Below are 20,302 nucleotides of genomic sequence, written 5' to 3'. Positions count from 1 at the left end.
CTAGGTGTGTCATTTTGAGTCATGCGGTCACTTAAATGGCATAGGCAATGGTGGCAGAAAAATGTTTCTGTTAAAAAGTTCAAGAAGCAAAAATCAGAAATCTGGGGTTCATGCCCTGACTCTGCTATACCCTGATCATATGATCTTGGAAAAGTCATTTAATCTTATTGAGATTGTTTTTCTCTTATCTCTATAAAAAAGAGATACCAATATCTGCTCTACCTACATCATATTATTTCTTTTTGTCATCAAAATAGCTCTAAGTGGTAGGTACTATTATTATCCCCACTTTAAAGATGAGAAAACTAAGGCAGATAGTAAGTGACCTGTTCAGGGACATGTGTTTATTAAGTATTTGAGATCAAATTTGAACCCAGATCTTCCTGACTCCAGTGTTGGCATTCTAATTAAGAACCAAAAGTCAGAAATCCTGAATTCTAGTGCTGGTTCTGGCATGTGCTAGGTTTATGATCTTGAAGAAGACTCATAACTTCTCTGAGACTGTTTTCTTGCTATTTTTGTAAGGAAAAGATAACAATACCTATTCTGCTACTTAACAGAGTTGTGAATATATTCAGATCATGGAACTTCAGACTTGGCAGAGAAAGCTTCTAGTCCTAATGATATAATGGGCATGAAAATATCACATAAATAGCACACAGCTATACAAATGTAAGGTCTCATTACTCCCTGGTAAAGTCATTCCCTGTCACTTTTAAAATTATAAATATGTCCTTTGGAAATTACAAAGCACTATGCAAATGAAAGGTATCATTGATTTTATTATCATTTCTCTAACACTTAGAGATTTGGGAGAACCCTCCTGCAATATGATTCCAGCTCTTCTTCAGTTTCTCTTTCTTTTCTCTGATTCCTGAGTATATCACAATCACTGATGAAAAATCTAGAGAAAAGAAGACTCAAAAATACAACATGTTGTGTTGGTGGTAGATAAAAACCTGGAGATATTTCAACGAATCATCATGGAAGATTTTGAATTTATTGTTTAAGGAGGGATATGTGGTGTAGTGGAAAGCAAACTGAATTGTATTTTGTAGCAGAATTATGAATCCCAGTTCTGCTACTTACTTTCTAATATCCAGAACTTCTATTTTTTCATCTGAAATGGTAGGAAAAGTATTTGTATTACCTAACATTAGGTAATACTGAAAGAGCTTCTTAAACCTATTTTTTATAATTGTGACTTTTATTTTAAGTTTAACATTAGACTTTATTATAAAGTCTTACTTAGTTTCTTTCAGGACAGCCAGGTGCTACAATGGATAGAGCACTGGGTTTAGAATCCAGCAGACTCTTCATGAGTTTAAATCCAGTCTCATACTTGTTAGCATTGTGACTTTAAGCAAATCAGTTAATCCCATATGCCTTGGTTCCTCATTCATAACATGAACTAGAGAAGGAGATGCAAATCTGATTTGCTGAAAAATATGCAAACCATTTCAGTAGCTTTGTAAAGAAAAGTTCAAAATGGAGTCACAGAGAGTTGGACATGATTGAACAATAACAAAAATCTCACTCAAAAGACTTGTGTAATACCTTATCCATAGAGATATTTCATTTGAAAAATTAGAGTTATGATAATTATTATGATAAATTGAACATTGTTTTAATGAAAAAGAACACTTTGTGAGAACAGTAGACAATAAATTTATAGGCTAGTAGTCTTTAAAAATACTCAGATAAGCATTTTCTCATCTGGTAATTTAATTGAGGAAATTAATTTTTTAAAGTACATTTTTACATATAGTAGTAGAGTTTTAGAGCTTCAAGTAATCTCAGCAACTATCCAGTCTGATATGTTTCTGAAAAATAATTACTTTTGTTTTCCTTAGCAGACATCATTCTTTCTAAGTGTTGGAGCTTCTAAAGTTATTGTTTCAGGTCATCATTCTTCATATTTATTGGTCAAGAACATGAATTGGTACCAGCCTCTTTTAGACCATTCTTCTTTTTGGTGTCATTGAGATCTTCCTCCCTCTGTTAGGCCACTCTATCTTTTAGAAACTTATACCCTACAAGCCCACCTATCTTTTCTCAAAACTTTTTGAAAATAGCTCTGAAGATTCAAATAAGTAGAGTCAAGCAAACATTAACCGAAATTAGAACAAAAACACAAGTGCAAACACCTCTAGAAGACAGATTAATCATAATGACCAGATTTCAGTTCAGAAGAAAAGAAATTAAAATGCAATCATATTCCCTCCAGCAGTCGAGAATGAGGGGACCATTCATTCAGAAGGTATATTAAGTGCATCCTTTGTGTCAGTCTCTGCTCAAAGTTCTAGGGATAGAATGGTGACACTTAAACAGTCCTTGAGATAATGGAGTTTATGTGGTTTTCAGGGGAAAGTATTAGTTAAACAGATCAGATAGATAGATAGATAGATAGATAGATAGATAGATAGATAGATAGATAGATAGATAGATAGACGGATGGACGGACGGGCGGATGGATGGACGGACGGACGGACGGACGGACGGACGGACGGATGGATGGATGGATGGATGGATGGATAGATGGATGGATAGATACATACATACATAGATGCACAGATAGATACATAGATGAAGGAAGAGAAGGTATATGAGAAGTAGAAAAAGAGTGAGGAAAAAGGAAGGAAGATCAAAGGAAGGAGCAGATATGCCTTGTTTTTATGGTTATGGTCTTAGAGAGTTGCCTGGGAACACCAAAGGCCTATGTGTCTTCCTTAAAGTTACATGTATACATGGCAGAACTGGGACTAGAATTTAGGAATTTCAGACCTTCAAGATGACTCTTTATCTGCTGTGATGCAGTTTCTTGAATACAAAATATATACAAAGCAAATACAAAATTTTTTGACTTATTTTTTTGTTTGTTTGTTTTTTGATGAGAAGGAGCTAAGGAATAACAAGGATTAGGATCTGCCTCCTATGTGATTTAAATTGCTACAAGAAAGAAACCAGAATTAGAAGAGGTGAGAAAAGAAGAGGGAATTATTCCAAGCATGCAAGGGCCTGGAGAAGGAAATGCAGTGTCTTGAAGGATCTAGCCTTCTTGGCTAGAACAGAGAATATATGAAAAGAATTAATATACAATAAGACTAGAAAGGACTATAGTTGTTGAAGGTGGTATATAATGTCAGATGTAGTCAGTTTGTTTCATGTACCTGATGTTTGTTATTACTAAGGGTTCATTGGTGATTGGGGTAAGTTTTATAATAGGAAATGACAATTAAAACAAAACATATCTCTTTGTTTGTGTGTGTGTGTGTGTGTGTGTGTGTGTGTGTGTGTGTGTGTGTGTGTGTGTGTGATGAGAGAGAGAGAGAGAGAGAGAGAGAGAGAGAGAGAGAGAGAGAGAGAGAGAGAGAGAGAAAGCAGTTTTTCCCCCTCCCACATCTCAAATACACAGCAAACTATTCTCAGGTTTCCACTTTCCCTTCTTATGTTTGAGGCTGGCATCACGGACACTCCTTTAACTTTTCCAAACTTGTTTGTTGCTTGAATTTTGATATTAGCTGTTCAAAAGAAAAGTGCCTTGTTATCAGACTGTTTTAAATATCAATCTACTTTTTCTTCTTCTTTGATTCAGATTATCTTTTAAGGTTTTTGCTTTACCATAAAAATCACCAAAGAGTTATTAACTCTCAAGTAAGTAGCTAAAAGAACCAGTATCCATATCTATAAATATAAATATAGATATAGTAGATATTGATGCATCTACCTATAGATATAGATACATATATATGCAAAAATACTCCTTTTCTCCTTTTTTCTTTTTTGCATTCTCTTCTGCCTTCCTCAAATTCTACCAAAAAAAATTACCTACAGCCTCGAGGTCATTGTGCTGGCACAAAGCCAGGGATCCAGCTATGTAACCTTGCTTCCAGCTTCTCCCTTCATGCAGGTGGTCTCTTTTAAATCTCTTCTTCTGGGTGCATAGACCTCCTGTGGTGGTAGTTTGTTCCCTTTGCACCCATGTTTAAAAAAAAATCCCACTTAGTGTTAGCTAATGGTGAAACAAAAGTTCATTTGCATGTTAAAGAGGTGCTTTTAGCTTTAGCACCCAGTAACTGAATTGCTGAGAAATGACTAATATTATCTATACCTTTTTAATATTTTTGTTCCTAGACATGTTTACTAACTGGGCACCGTATTCCATAGGAAGGTGTCTTTGTGTTCAGTGTGTGAGTGGACCCTAACTCTCTGATGACAGGAATTAATGAATAGTTATTTCCGAATTTATACACCTCTACCTCCATTTAATGGGTGTATTTGTAAAGGTCATTTGGAAATAAAACTGAGCAATTTTCTTTCATAATGTTCCAGTTGTAAACAGAAAATACAAATGTTTGTCCTTTAGCCTTACTATATATGGATTTGCATAGATATCAGCTCTTGACTTGAGATTTGTTCTGCCTCCAGTCTGGGAAGATTTTTTTTCCCCCTTTCCTACCCTTGTGCAATGGAGCTTCTCAATTTTAATCTTCATTTGTTTACTGCCTGCCAAATTTCAGTTTCTCCATAATGTCAGTCTTTCTGTGTAAACCCTAGCTTGACTGACATATTGAAGATCCTGAGAAAACAGATGACACCTTCTGCCATTTAGCAGCTTTATGATGTTAGGGATATCACTTAAATATCTGAACCCCAGTGTGTTCATCTGAATAGGGGTACCTTTCCTTGTAACTGAAATCTCTATACAACCTTGTTTTCCCCTATTAGAATGTTAGGTCTTTGAGAGTAAATCGGGCTGCCTTATTTATATTCCCAGTGCATTGTAAACGCTAATAACTTAATATATGATTTTCATTTATTTATTCAAGCATCTATTATGCACACAACCTCAGATGATCATATCAATAACAACACCTGCAATTTATATAGTACTTTAAAATTTGTAATATATTTTACAGTGCATTATTTTATTTGAACCTCTCAAGGATGGTACTAAAGTATTATTATCCTCAACTTACAGATGAGGAAACTGAGGCAAAGAAAGGTGAAGAGATTCGAGGGTTGCTACAACCTGTAAGATTTTGTAAATTTTCACTCTTGCTCTATCACTCCTTTAAGACACTCTGTCTTGACATCCAATCTTACCTTGGACACGTTCTCATTGGTAAGGTAGGCTAAGTTTATGCAGGTGCTGAAACATCTGAGACCACCCAGACAGGAATCTGAGACCCTTGAGCCCTCCCCAAAAGGCAATCTCTCCAATGTGAGATTTGGGCAACTCCAAATTCACCACCTCTTCCCATGAAGAGAGGGTTAATTTAAGGAGATTTCTGGCTAGGCTTGCTCTCTTGCTCTGGCTCTGACTTTCAGACTTTAGCTTAATCTGTCAAGATTAATTAGCAATCCACTTGGCTTTTCTTTAATCTCTTCTTAACTTCTCTATCACTTTCTTTTGTATTCTAACTTCTGTTATAATGAATATTTTCTTTTCACACTTGCATTCTTGGGTCAAGTTGTGTTTTTTTCCACTGTAATAACGAACCCATCAAAACCAGCGACTTCTTGCCTTCAAATTTGATATACAATGGACTATGCTATCCTATCTTTCAACTATATGTTTCAAAATACTTGTGAAATCACCTGTAAATAATTAAAATTGACCATTTTGCTTACTGTGTAGAATGTAGGGTGTTTTGATTCCACAGAATGTAAGAGGAAATTGTTAGTTTATATCTATCTATCTAATTATCTAATTATATATCTATAGCTATAACTACATCTACACACACACATGCACACACACACACACACACACACACACACACACACACACATCCTAGGGCCCTCAGCCTCTGCATGTGTGCCTGCTCAATGAAGTTTATACATATTATTATACACTCCCTGTGCTTTATCTGTATAATGACCAGGGTGGGAAAACGTATTAGAGAATGGTATGAGGTAAGCATATTGATTAGATTATAACCCTGATGTTTCAGACCAATGTTTGGTTCAGAGGGGAGGAGAAAGTCTTTCAAACTGCATATAACATTAGACATTGTTGCAGTTTGGGGCCTTTTCTGCCAGGGAAAATGGTCCTTTTATGCAGAAAAGTTAATTAATTAATAAGAAATTATTTTATTCATTCTGGATAATTATGAGCCATTTATAACACTTACTGAAGGAATATTCAGCCCCATTATTGAGTTGTATGTAACAGTTGATAGAAGAGCAGTTTGGACCTAAAAAGTAACATTTGGAAACATCTCATTCCATCTTCTGTCTTTACCAGAGAAGAAACTGAGGAAGAGAGGAAGGAGAATAAGAGAAAATTAAGAGACTTACATCAACAAACATTTACTATGGAGCATCGTTCTAGTTACTTCTAATACAACTGAATAAGAGAGTTATCTGCCCTCATAGATTTTGCAATCTTGGTGGAGAGAAAGGCCACACATTTGAAAGAACGTAGATAGTTGCCAAATGAGTGGTACTATGATTGATTGCTGTAGATTTTCCTAGGAGAGAGAAATCATGGTGGGCCAAAAGTGATGGGAATGGCTGTGGTTAGAGAGGATGTGGGATTTTAATAGATAGATAGGATTCTGATAGGTAAAAATAGGCAAGATATATTTATAACTAGGGAGAAGGCCAGAGTAGGGTGGTAGTAACCAGCACATTGGGGTTGGAAAGCTTATGTCAGTAAGTAGTGGGAAGAAAAAAAACTCAGAAAAATATTGGGATCAGGTTATGGAGGAACATGAATGCTAGACTTTATCCTTGAGACAGCAGGAAACTTTTGAAAATTTTCTCATTAATTTATATTGTAGAAAAATAAATCAGGTAATACTGTGTGGAAAGAAAGAGAGGTTGTTACACCTTGGACTCTATTGTTGGTGGAATAAATTAGACTAGACCAGATGTCAGGGAACAAAGATATTAAATAGAATCACTAGGGTGAGACAGATGGGGTCCTGATCAATTCTAGGAAATGCAGTTGAGTAACAGTGCTATCGATGCGACCTTGGACATCTTAGTTGATCATTTTAGACCTCAATTTCCTCATTATTTGCAAAATGAGGGAATGGAAGTAAATAATCTTAAAATTTTCTTCTGCTCTAAATATTATGAAACTAAGGACATCAAATGTTAGATGGCAGATAGACTATCTTTATCTTAGATATTAAGGAAGTTTGGAAGTAGAAAAAAGGATTTTTAGCTTGCAAGTGATCTGAAGTGGAGAACCTAGTCATAAGGACTGTGGAATTTGGGACAAGTCTCAGTGTCCAGAAGGAGGTGGGAACAAGACCTAGTCTCAGCTCCAGAGGAACTTTGGCATAGCCTTCAAAGTTGTCCCTCCAAACTTTGCTTGCTTCTAGAGGTCTCAAGAGACTAGTTGAAGATTGAGCCTAAAATTAAATAATTCCAACTAAGGGGAATGGGATGATTTATGGGGCTATACATCAGGTTGTAAATGGATAGAATGGATATGGAAAGACTAGCTAAACAGTTATGACAAAAGGTAATGGTCTAGATGAATTTTTACTATGGATCAAGTTCACTCTATGCCTAGAATTTTTTTCATGAGACTTTATACAACCTCATTTCTCTTTCCCACTCCTCTGACTCAGCCAGTTCTCATGGTTCTCATGGTTCAAATCTCCTTTAATATTCATTCTCTTTGGGTCATTCTCCAGAGTCAAAAACCTATTCCCTAGAGGCTGCTTTTTTTCCTTTTTCAGCATTCACCCCATACACATTCTTTTTCAGATGCTTCTCATTCTATTTAAATAGGATGTTTAGGGAAGCCTAGAACCTCTGGTGAGAGGGCTTGCTGGGTTGATCATTGATCGTTGGTGGCCACCTGTCACCCAACTTTTACTTGGGGCTGCAAGAATACAGTTGCCACATACCAATAAAATTGTGATAGACTCAACCAGGTGGATGTCTATCCTATCCTCATCAAGTGAACACTGCCCCTAGAGGAAGGGGTAAAGGAGAATCACTTGTTGCAATTGTCATGAAGGCAGGTAAAGTAGGCACTGTGTAGCACTTAGAGCATAGACATCAAGGGCATCCTCTTGTATCCTGGGGGCCATGGCCCACTCATCTTGACTTTTGTTTTGCCTTTGGAGTTTCATGACTTTGGAAGAAAGAGTGAGTCTAACATTTTGATGTAACTCTGTATCACTTAAATCCAATTCACATGCAAGTCAAGACATCTTTCATCATCTATTATTTTACCTAAACTATGATGTCATTGCACCTCTTCCAAGATGAAGGAAGAACAATAATTTCCCATGAAAATACCTTCCTGCATCTTTCAGAAAATGATTGTGGTACTTGTGATACTGTAGCTAATGGAATTTTACATGCAAATTTACCTGAATCAAATACTTTACTGAAATGCTTTTAAACTGAATTGTAGGGGTGGCTAGGTGGTGCAGTGGATAGAGCACTGGCCCTGGAGTCAGGAGGACCTGAATTCAAATGCAACCTCAGACACTTAATAATTACTTAGCTGTGTGGCCTTGGGCAAGCCACTTAACCCCCATTGCCTTGCAAAAACCTAAATAAATAAACTGAATTGTAGAATACCATGAACAATTTTCTATACATTCATGCTCTAGTTTACTAATTATTAGTTAATAGTTTTACTTTGCTATTTATTAAGGAAATTGGGAAGTAGAAAATAGTATTTTAGCTTGCAAGTTATCTGAAGTGAAGAACCTAGTTATAATGATTGTGGAATTGGGTCCCATAACTTAATAGTTGAGGAAAATAAGAACTAGAGACCTTAATGACTTGGCAATGATAACCAAATAGCTAGATGGCACAGTGGAAAGAATGTCAGACCTGGAGTCAGGAAAACTCATTTTCATGTGTTCAAATCTGTCCTCAGATACTTCCTGGCTAGATGACACTAAGCCATTTAACCCTATTTGCCTCAGTTTTCTCATCTAGCAAAATGATATAGAGAAGGAAATTGCAAATTCAGTATATTTGCCAAGAAAATCCTAAATGGTGTCGCAAAGAGTCAGACATGACTGAAAACAACTAAACTCCAGTTATAGTAATTCAGCTAGTAAGTAATAGTGTTGGAATTTGAATTTGCTCATCACAAATTATAAAGTATTAAAAGGCATAGTTGTGGTTCAAATAATTCCTTTACTTTAACATCTATTGGAGAATCAGGAAAATTTAGGGAAGGAATACATTTTCTGAAGATGGTACCAAGAGAAGTACTGGAAAGACTTTTGAGAATTCCATCCTTATATCTCTCATAGGCTCACTATATTACCCAAGATAGATGAGAATCTATCCAATTTTAAAAGGTTTTCAAAGAAGAAAATTTCATGCCTCTTTTCAGTAACCTGTTCTATTAAATGCTCTGTTGAAAAAAAACCACAACTTTCTTATATCTAACCTAAATCTCTGGACTCTTAAGGAATCAAATTGGGCAAAAATACTTAGCAATGAGTTTTCTGATAATAGTTAAGATTTCATTTAGGTGTAGTAAATTTATAGAACATATTTTTCCTCTAAGTTAAGAGGATTTTTATTTTTATCCTGAAGAAATGCTTCGTTAGAGTTTTTTGGCAAAAGGACTGAAATTCAGGATAAATGAGAAGCTTGAAAATGCCATAGATTATAGAAAGTAAGAAAAATAGTTTAATTCTTTTTTGTGTGTGAATTTTGACTGTTATTGCTTAGCTACTGAAGTATTGAAAACTGATTTTAACATGTCATTTTTGGAATGAGATTATGAGTTATAAAATAAATTTAAAATGAAGACTTTATGTATTTCACTGTTCGCTTTGTAAGAACCTGAAGAACCAATGTTAACTTATGCAAATTCACAAGTCAGTTGTTTTGCCTAGGAAGAGGTTTTTTTTTTTTTTATCTGACAAAGTTACTTATTCAGCCCTAAACTTTCTGCTGACTTCCAATCTTTCATTTACATGTACTAGATAGCTTAAACTGAATGCACCATAGTCACCTTAAACTCAGCATGTTCAACATTGAACTCAAGGTCTTCCCCCTTCCAAACTTATGTATTACTGTCCAGGGATATCACCATCCTCCTCCACACCCCCACCCCCTCTAGTGTAGGGATCACCCTCAACTCTTTACTCTCTCTCTCTCTCTCCCATATTCAATCTGTTAACAAAAATTATTTTAAATTTGTATTAGTCTATTTTTATTTATTTATTTATTGTATATCTTATTTTCCCCCTTTTCTTTTCTGACATTGCCATTACCTTGATCCAGGTCCTTATCACCCCATGCCTAGAATACTAAATAGCATTCTAATGGCTTTTGTGACTCCACAATAGCCTATCTCCCAATGTTGTTAAGGCAATATTAATAAAGTATAGATCTGGTCATTTTATGCCCCCCCCCTTTTCAAGAAACTCTACTGACTAACTTTTGCCTTTAGGATCAAATAGAAAATAATCTATTTGTTTTCAAAACTCCCGCAACCTGATTTCTTTCAATCTTCCCTTCTATTGTTCCCTTCTCATGGGTTTTCTGATCCAGTGACACTGACTTTCATGTTATTTCTCAAATGGGCTATTAAACCTCAGGCATTTTCACTGACTGGCCCCCATAGGGATGATGCTCCCCCTACTCATCCTGTCTCCTCGTTTCTCTGACTTCCTTCACATAACCAGCTAAATTGCCATCTTCTACAGGAGGCTTTTCCCTCTGTTGAATATTTATGCTCCTGTATATTGTATATTGTCTTCTGCATGAGATTATGAGTTCTTTGAGAGCAGAACCTGTCTTTTACCTTTCTTTATATCCCCATATAAAGTATATATAGTATTTGACACACAGTAGGCACTTAAAAGTTTATTGGTTAGCTGTTAGTGAATGAGTTATTCCACATAAGAGAATTTTTCCTGAAAACTGAAACTTAGTTACTAAACTTTAAAAGAAATAGTTAACATTATGGGTTAAAAATCTTTCTTTGTTTTATCACAACCTTTCCTATCTTCTTAAATTAATAATCATGAATAATATTTAGCCTTTTCTTTCTCAATAGATACTATACTAATTTAAAATAGAACAACTAGCTGGTGCAGTGTATTGAGTGATAGAGATTCATAAAGATAGAAGATTCATCTTCTTAAGGTTAAATCTGGCCTCAGATACTTCCTAGCTGTGTGTCTCTGGGCTGGTCACTCAATCCTGTTTGCCTTAATTTTCCCATTTGTAAAATGTGCTAGTAAAGGAAATGGTAAACCATTCTAGGATCTTATAGAAAAAAACCCTAAATGGATTCACAAAGTACCCCCAAAACAACCAAAAATATATGAAAAATATAGTTGCTGTGTCAATGTTACTGAGGTATGTCAACTGTCATACAATCAGAATTTGAATATCTAATCCAGTAATTAGCTATTAACTACTTAGTATGACTTTAGGTAAGTTATTTCCTCTAAAGTTTACTATTTCTCTAAATTTTGCTCCAAACTGGCCCACCACTGCATTGGAAGTCAAGCTCTTGTGTATTTTCTCCTTTTTATATTTTTTCTTTTTTAAATTTCTTTTTTATTTATCTCCATCATCACCTCTTCCTCCTGTCAGCCAACATGTCTGCCTCTAATAATACTTTCTTCTCTTTAATACTGTATAATCTAATATTCATGTTCTTTAATGATTAAAGATTTAATGAGTTTCTTTATATATAGTATATATTGCATATATTAATTTATATATTTTATGTATATATTATGTATATCTTTTGGTGGCTCAATTTTCTGTTTTCTTGTTTCTCAGGTATATTTTGGATAAATGAGATTTAAACTACATTTTTATTACATAGGTAATGTAGGAGAGGTTTGAGAAATGGACTATCTCTAGTAACATTTTTAGACATTTATTTTCTTTTTCTTTTAGATATTTTCTTTGCAAGACAAATGGGGTTAAGTGGCTTGCCCAAGACCACACAGCTAGGTAATTATTAAGTGTCCAGGACAGTTTGAACTCAGGTACTCCTGACTCCAGGGTGGGTGCTCTATCCACTGCGCCACCTAGCCGCCCCTAAGACATTTATTTTCTTAAAAAAACAATTTGATATCATTTAGATTAGAATATCAGCATAGCCTCCATTTCCTTTGATATCTATTTTTGTCTTTGGAAGTGATCTCTTCCTTTTCTAAACTCCTATACCATTTTGTTATCTTCTCTCTTTCAGCAGTTATCAATCCTGCCTTGGATTATATCCTTTTTTGTATATGCCTTATTTTCTCTACTAGTCTGCAAACTCTTTGGGAGCTATAAGGAATACTATAAAAATTCTATTTTTGCATTCAATGCAACAAGAAGTATAATGCTTTTCAACATAAAGAAATTCTATCAATATTTTCTAGGTGAATGAGTGAAGAGTACTGTGCTGATATCCTGCACAAAATGAAGAATTTGTCAAATTCTTAAAAAGAAAACATAGGAAATCAATGAAACAAATTATGTGTGGTACATGAATATACAGAAACAATGACCATGATGAATACAGAGAATGGAAATACTTATATAGATTGACACAAAGGGAAATCAACAGAAGAAAACAGGATATATATATATATATATATATATATATATATGTATATATACATATATATATGAACATTTAATTGGAAAGAGTAATTATTAGAAAATAATAAAACATTCCCATTGTGAAACTAAAAAGAACAAGATCACCCCCCCCAAAGAGCCACAGGACTTAGCAGAATGTCTGGTGTGTAGTAGGGGCAGAATAACTGCTTATTTATTGATGAGTATCTAAATAGATAGAGTGAAAAGAATGGCAGAATATGTCAGGAAGTCCTGAGTTCAAATCCAAGACCAGACTCGTACTAATTGTGTGATGCTGAACAAGTAACTTAAACCTGTTTGTCTATGTTCCTCTTTGAAAATGAGCTAGACAAGGATATGGAAAAGCCCTCCAGTATCTTTGCTAAGAAGACCTCAAAAGGGGTCACCAAGAGCTGAACATGACGGAATAACAACAAGAAGTTGCCAGTGTATTTTTAGGCATCTAGCATGTAGAAGGTGTTTTGAAATGCTTATTAGTTGATAAATTGATGGACATAACAAAATTCTAGAATAAGAAGGGATTTTAAATAGTCCAAAACTTGTCTGAAGTATGAATGTGTACATCCTTTTAAAGATCTCCAAAATCTCCAATCAGTCAACATACCTTTTATGTGCACTATGCTAAGAATGGGGTATACAAGAAGAGACTAAAGATAGTCTCTGACATCAAAGAAATGAAAAATTTAATGATGAAGACAACATGCAAAGCTAACTGTATATAGGATACATAAGGAATAATTAATAAAGAGAGGGGTGGGTGAAGGTTTCCTGTAGAAGGTAGGATTTTAGTTCAGATTTAAAATGAATCCAAAGAAGCCAGACATCATAGAGGAGGCAGCAGAGTGTTCTAGCATGGGAGATAGTCAGTGAGAATACCTGGAGTCCAGAGATGGAGTGTCTTAATCATGGAACATTAAAGAGGCCATTGTTACCAGACAAAACAGTATCAGTGAGTAAGGTGCAGCTAGGTTATGTAGTGCTTTGAATGGCAGCAAAGCATTTTGGATTTGTTCCTGGAAGCAATGTGAAGACACTGGAGTTTATTGAGGGGTAGGGTTGCATGATCAGATCTATGCTTTAAGAAAATCACTTTAGGGATGGCTTGGTTGCACAGTGGTTAGAGCTCTGGCCCTGCAGTCAGGAGTACCTGAGTTCAAATCCAGCCTCAGAAACTTAATAATACCTAGCTGTGTAGCCTTGGGCAAGCCAATTAACCCCATTACCTTGCAAAAATATCCTAAAAAAAAGAAAATCACTTTAATTTTGAATGGAAGGTGAGTTGAAGAGGGGAGAGAATTGAGGCAGGCTAATCCATCAGCAGGTTATTTTAATATATCAAGTGGGAAGTGCTAAGAACCTCACCTAGAGTAATGGTAGTGTCTGAGGAGAATATTTGAGAATTCTCAATATTTCACCTGCAAAGGTGAAACCAACAGACTTGACAACAGCATAGATAGGGGCATGTAAGAGATAGTGAGGAATTCAGGATGATTCCTAGACTGTGAACCTGAGACTGTAGAGAGATGTGGTTGCCTTCTCTAGTAATAAGGAACCTAAGGAAAGGGGTAATGAATTCTATTTTGGAAGTTTTGAGCTTAAGATGTCTCTTGTTTGAGATGTATGAAAGGAATTTGTAGATGTGAGATTGGAGAGAGTGGGGCAGGAAAAGTAGAATTGAGAATCATCTACATAGAGATGGTAATTAAATCCATGGGATCTGATGAGATCACCAAGTAAACTGGTTTGGAGAAAGAAGACAGGCAGAAGGATAGAATCCTGAAGGACTCCCATAGTTAGAGGTACCCCCTCCTAGATTCCTTATTACTAGAGAAGGCAACCACATCTCTCTACAGTCTCAGGTTCACAATCTAGGAGTCATCCTGAATTCCTCATTATCTCTTACATGCCCCTATCTATGCTGTTGTCAGGTTTGTTGGTTTCACCTTTGCAGTATTTCTCAAATATTCTCCTCAGACACCATTACTCTAGGTGAGGTTTCTTAGCATTTCCCACTTGATATATGGGGGTCCCTCACACGATCTGGAAGAGGAACCAACAAAGGAAATAAAGAAATAAAGTTCATTTAGATAGGAGAAAAATGAGGAGATAGTGATGAATCCAAAACCTAGAGAGAAGAGTATATCAAGGAGAAGAGAATAATCAGTAGTGTCAAAGACTACAGAGGTCATGGAGAATGAGGATCAAGATTTGGCAACTTGGGGTGGCTAGGTGGTGTAGTGGATAAAGCACCGTCCCTGGAGTCAGGAGTGCCTGGGTTTAAATCTGGCCTCAGACATTTAATAATAAATATTTGGCAACTAACAGATTATTTAATAATGCTAGAAAGAGCAGTTTTGATGATAAGGTCAGAGGAAAGATTGTAAAGGATTAAGAAAAATGTGAGAAGATAGAATGAAAGCATCTAATTTTTTTTTTCTAGTTTACAAAGGACAGAAGAGAATTGGACAAAAATTATCAGGGATGGAAAACTCACATGGAATTTTTTAGGATAGGGGATATATTGCCATATTTATAGGCAGAAGGAAATGAGCTAGTAGATAGGGAGAGATTTAAAAAAAGTGAGAGGCAATGTTCTCAGCTAAGAGAGGAAAGGTGAGTTAAGGAAAAGGAGACATGGGAGGTTTGAGGAGGATGAAAAATTTTGGAGAACCACTGACACTGATAAGCGTGATTTGGTAGAATTACCTAGTGAGAGCCCAGTTAAGGTTATGTAGTATAATTTTGTAATGAACTCAGTCAAAATAGATGATTTCTTTGCCTTCATTCACTAGCATCTTTGTATGAACAAAAACAATGAAAGGTGAAAATCATTCAAAACTTGGTTTGACTGGGTGAAATTTTGATATAAGTTAGCTAAGCATTTTAGACTTAATTAGATTGTAGACTTGAATTGATTCACTATGTGGTCAAGATGGGGAGAAGAGGAAAGTGCTTAGTGCAAGGGAGAGGGCCTGGAAGAGAATAGAAAGGTCAAGCAATTGGAGTTCACAGTGTAGATAAAGACTAGGGAAGGCAGAAAGTGATGTGAAAAGCAGATAGACTTTGGTCAGATAAGATTATTTCAGAATTCTTGAATATAGATGTGGTACATTTGTGAATGATGGCAAGATCAAGGATATAATCATCTTTATATGTGACTAAAGTTGGGGGGGTAGCTTGTGGGAGGGGAACAGGTTGTGTATACTGAGTGGTTAGGATATTTACCATAGAATTTATGACTTCCTGAAGATTCCAATTCTGTTTTTGGATAATTTCAGTTGCCAGGAAACTCTTCCTTGAGGTGAATTAAAGTTATCTCCCTTTAGTTTCCATACATTAGTTCTCATTCTTGGAAGGGATAAATAGAATATCTAATGTTCCTTCCACAAAACAGACCTAATTTTTCCCATTTTTCCCCTCATGATGCAACTTCTTGGTTCCTTTCTCTGGTTTTCCTTTCTTGGAATATTCTAGTTTGCAAATGTCACTTCTAAAATGCAGCACCTAGAAATTAATACAGTACTTCATAGATGATCTGACCAGGGCAAAGTGCTGTCTGGGGAGGGATTATTTTTCTTATCCTGCATGCAGGCTTCTTTTCATGAGACCAACAGTAAATTGTTTCTGGTTTCTTTCTTTCTTTCTTTCTTTCTTTCTTTCTTTCTTTCTTTCTTTCTTTCTTTCTTTCTTTCTTTCTTTCTTTCTTTCTTTCTTCCTTCCTTCCTTCCTTCCTTCCTTCCTTCCTTCCTTCCTTCCTTCCTTCCTTCCTTCCTTCCTTCCTTCCTTCCTTCCTTCCTTCCTTTCTTCTTCTTCTTCTTCTTCTTCTTCTTCTTCTTCTTCTTCTTCTTCTTCTTCTTCTCTCTCTCTCTCTCTCTTTCTTTTGACTGCTACCACAAAACTTTTTAATAGTTCCATATATGCTTGAAGGCATGAACATGCGTTTTCTTCTAAAATGTTAAATTTTTAGCAAAGTTCCAGAAGGAATTACATTTTTTGCATTGAGTGTTTCATTAGAAACCTGGCATACATTTCTATATGTTAATTACCCCACCACAAAGGCACACTTTTTAGTGTGTGTGTATTTTTAAAAATCACGTCCCCTAAGAAAAAAAATGATTATTGAAGTAATAATGATTATTTAGATCAAAGAATATAAGTACTATATATATCTGACTGAAAATATGCATACAGTACATGAAAATCTTCTTGGGAGCTACATTCACTTGAGAAGAAAATATTTATTTATATATATATACATATATATATATTACATGTATACAAGCATCATATATATCCATATACATATGGATACATATATTTATATGCTCTTATGAGTTTTTGGCATGAAAATCTCTCTGACCCAAAGAAATATTACATTTTAAAATCCTTGCTAGTTATATTCAAAGTATTAAGCTTAGTGTTGAGATCAATCAATAAATAGAATTAGGACTACTAACTCAAAAATAAATGCTCTTTAGAGTACCATTTGTTTGGTACTCTTTGATCTGTTTGATGTTGCTGTGCATTTTTTATGCCAGTATTCTTTTATTTACTCCAAGTTATAAATATATTAAGTATATAGTTTCCCTAGTTTATTATTTCATTTATATAATATGTATTTAAGTGCTTCCTATGTTTTTGGTACTATTCTAGATGCTTAGGGGAAAAAAAGACAAAGAGTTCCCTGTCCCCATAAACATATTTTCAGATGAGTAAATACAAAGAACACTAGCAACTTGAAGGGTTAAGTAAGACGTTAATGTGAATTAATCCCAGAAATATGCTACAGATTCTAGAAGATAGAGATTAGAAAGGTATAGGAATTTCAGGAATGTGGGACTACTCACACAAATCAGGGAGATGCTATATGAAAATATCTTGTATAGGGAATAGAAAAGATTCATTTGGCAGGAAAATAGAGTTTGTGTAGAGGGGAGTAATGTTCAATAAAGCCATAAAGAAAGGCTGAAGCCAGATTGTGTGGAGTGATCATGAGTTGTTTGTTATTAGTTAATGGGTAGAAAACTGACTTGAGATGGCAGGAGGTTTCTCTTTCTGCATCACTCTCTTGTGGATACCTAATTTGTTGACTTTAGCTTATTTAATTTTTGAGTCTATTTATGAAGGTTATGAAATTAAGCACCATATTTCCCGATATAATTAATCTCTCTTAGTCTCTTTTAATTGCAACAATTGCCTAATCATCCCTACTTTTTTCCCACCCAACTCTGAGTCAATTCAATGGATTTTTAAAAAACTTAGGAAATTTTTTCCCTCAAATATTTCTAGAATGTTTTTTTCTTCAAGTACACATGGGAAAGAATTTGTTAGCTGTATTGACAGTAATGATGACTAAAGTAATTTTTTCCCTAATAATTGACAAAAGAATTGCATTAAAAAGATTAGAGATGGGGCAGCTAGGTGGTGTGGTGGATAGAGCACTGGCCCTGGAGTCAGGAGTACCTGAGTTCAAATTCAGCCTCAGACACTTAATAGTTACACAGCTGTGTGGCCTTGGGCAAGTCATTTAACCCCATTGCCTTGCAAAAAGATAAAAAAAGAAAACATGCAAGCTACTATATACAAACAATGTATCTATATATCTATAGCTAATATAGATAATTAAATCAAAACCAATCTTTATAAATATGTATAAATTTATGTATGTATATATATGTATTTACATTTTATACATTCACATATATATGAAGAAAAATACTTGGTCAGGTAGCTGGCACATATTTAATACAATATGAATGCTTATTCCCTTCAATTGGGGGATAATCTTGGACACAATGGTCAAGCATTAAGTGAATGTGACATTTTAGCTGAGACTTGAAGACCAGCCAGATAAAGTCAGAAGATGAAGATGAAGGCATGGGGGAGAGCCAGCAAAAAAGGAGCAGTTCAGTCTTTCTCAAGGATATAGCAAGTAGACCATTTTCACTTGATTGTAGAACATGTGAGGGTGAATAAGTTATAAGAAGACTAGACTGGTAAAAATAGCTGAGGTAAATAAGAGGATTTAAGAGTTAACAAAAGAGAATATTTATATTTGATACTGCTGGTAATAGCCAGTCTTTTAGAGTTTATTCAATGAGGTAACTATGTTAGATGCATACTTAAAGAAGATTCCTGTGATAATTGAGTGTAGAGTGGGGCTGCAGTGGGGAGAGACTTGAGATAGGAAGAATAATCAGCAGGTCAGTGCAACAGTCCAGGGATGAGGTGGTGAGACTCTGTCCTGTCAGAAGTATCAGAAGACAGTAGGGGACATATAGGAAAGATGTTGTGAAGATAGAATAGACAGGACAGGACAGATGATAGGACCCTTGACAGTAGGGAGGAAGACACTGAGTTCAGTTGTGGGCATGTTGAATTTAAGACATCCAGTTCAAGATTTCTAGTAGGCAGTTGGAGATAAGAGACTGGAGGCCAGGAGGGAAGGGAGCCTGGATAAATATATTTGGAAGTATTGTGTTTAGAAATAGTGATATGATCCATGAGAGTAGATGAATTTCAAAAATCCTCCATATAGGAACAACCCAACAAGCTGAAGACCTTCTTTAGGAAATTTATTATTTCATTGTTATCAGGAAAATACTTTTTTTTTGCAAGGCAATGGGGTTAAGTGGCTTGCCCAAGGCCACACAGCTAGGTAATTATTAAATGTCTGAGGCCAGATTTGAACCCAGGTACTCCTGACTCCAGGGCCAGTGCTCTATCCACTGTGCAACCTAATCACCCCAGAACAATACTTTTATGGACTGTCAGTTATCCCTTTGTTCTTGTTACACAAATGGTGTGTTTCCTTTTCTGGTCATGCATATTCTTTAATGATATTTTAAATTTTGTTAATATATATACAGGTCATAATTGACTATATGTTGTAGTCCATTTACATTTTCCATTCATTTCTTCAGTGAGAGACATCCACAATTTTGATTAGTTTTTTAGTTTAGTTTAATTAGTTTTAGTACATGATTAGTAATAGAGTGGTTGATAGAATATTGGTATTGGAAATATGTACTTCCTATTAGGGCAAATTGTGATAGTTGAGAATACTATACATTTCCTCAAATGTTATTTAATCTACTCTCTTATTTCTATTTAGTTCTTGGCCCTGTTCATTGTTCTTCTATATTTCCTGATTGATATATTTTCTGATGTACTTAGGTGTCCATGGAACTGCTTGCCTTAATATGGGTAATATATATATATTCCTTATCCATTTCGTAGTTCCTGTGTGAGTTGCTAGGACAGTATACTCTGAGAGAACCTCTAACTCAGTGAGAATGGCCAGAAACAAAATGTCATCCAGAAACAGCTTCTAGAGAGCCCCATCATCTACAAGCAATCCCTCTTCCATTTGTAGTCCTACCTAGAAGTTTTAGACATTTGCAACGTCAAATGTATTGGTCTGTATTGCCCTGTTTTAAGCCTACTATGATAAAGAAAAAAGTGGTAAAACGGAATTGCACCAGTGGTTGCATCCAATAATGTTTCTTGGAGAATCATAACATGAGTTTGAGAGAAAGTTTTTTTTGTAAGAGAGACCTTGTTTCTAAGCAACCAAACAGTTGGTGATGAATTTATCTATTCTTTGATAGGCTAGTGGTTGGGGTCAGCTTTCTCTGTGCTGTTCCTGAATCTGTCTATACTTGAAGCCTGTTTTTTTGGTTGGTAGAATTCAACTAATCTTGAGATTTTTTTGTCATAGTCTTGAAGAGCATAGAGTACT

At 35.3% G+C, this 20,302-nt stretch overlaps 1 long non-coding RNA gene across 1 annotated transcript in view; it reads right to left on the bottom strand.

Annotated features, from left to right (window-relative positions):
• The window catches only part of LOC141492063 (uncharacterized), an 88,074-nt gene extending 77,821 nt beyond the window's left edge, over positions 1–10,253 (bottom strand). Inside the window, exons 1-2 of the long non-coding RNA XR_012469841.1 lie at positions 10,221–10,253; positions 6,138–6,258 (exon numbers count right to left, since the gene is read on the bottom strand). This is a non-coding gene — a long non-coding RNA (uncharacterized LOC141492063). The remainder of the gene's footprint in view (positions 1–6,137; positions 6,259–10,220) is intronic.
• Between the last annotated feature and the right edge of the window lie 10,049 nt (positions 10,254–20,302).

Source organism: Macrotis lagotis, chromosome 6 (genome assembly GCF_037893015.1).
Source record: "Macrotis lagotis isolate mMagLag1 chromosome 6, bilby.v1.9.chrom.fasta, whole genome shotgun sequence".
Taxonomy (NCBI): domain Eukaryota; kingdom Metazoa; phylum Chordata; class Mammalia; order Peramelemorphia; family Peramelidae; genus Macrotis; species Macrotis lagotis.
The sequence above is the reverse complement of the archived record's forward strand: the minus strand, read 5'-3'. Positions and strand labels throughout refer to the sequence as shown.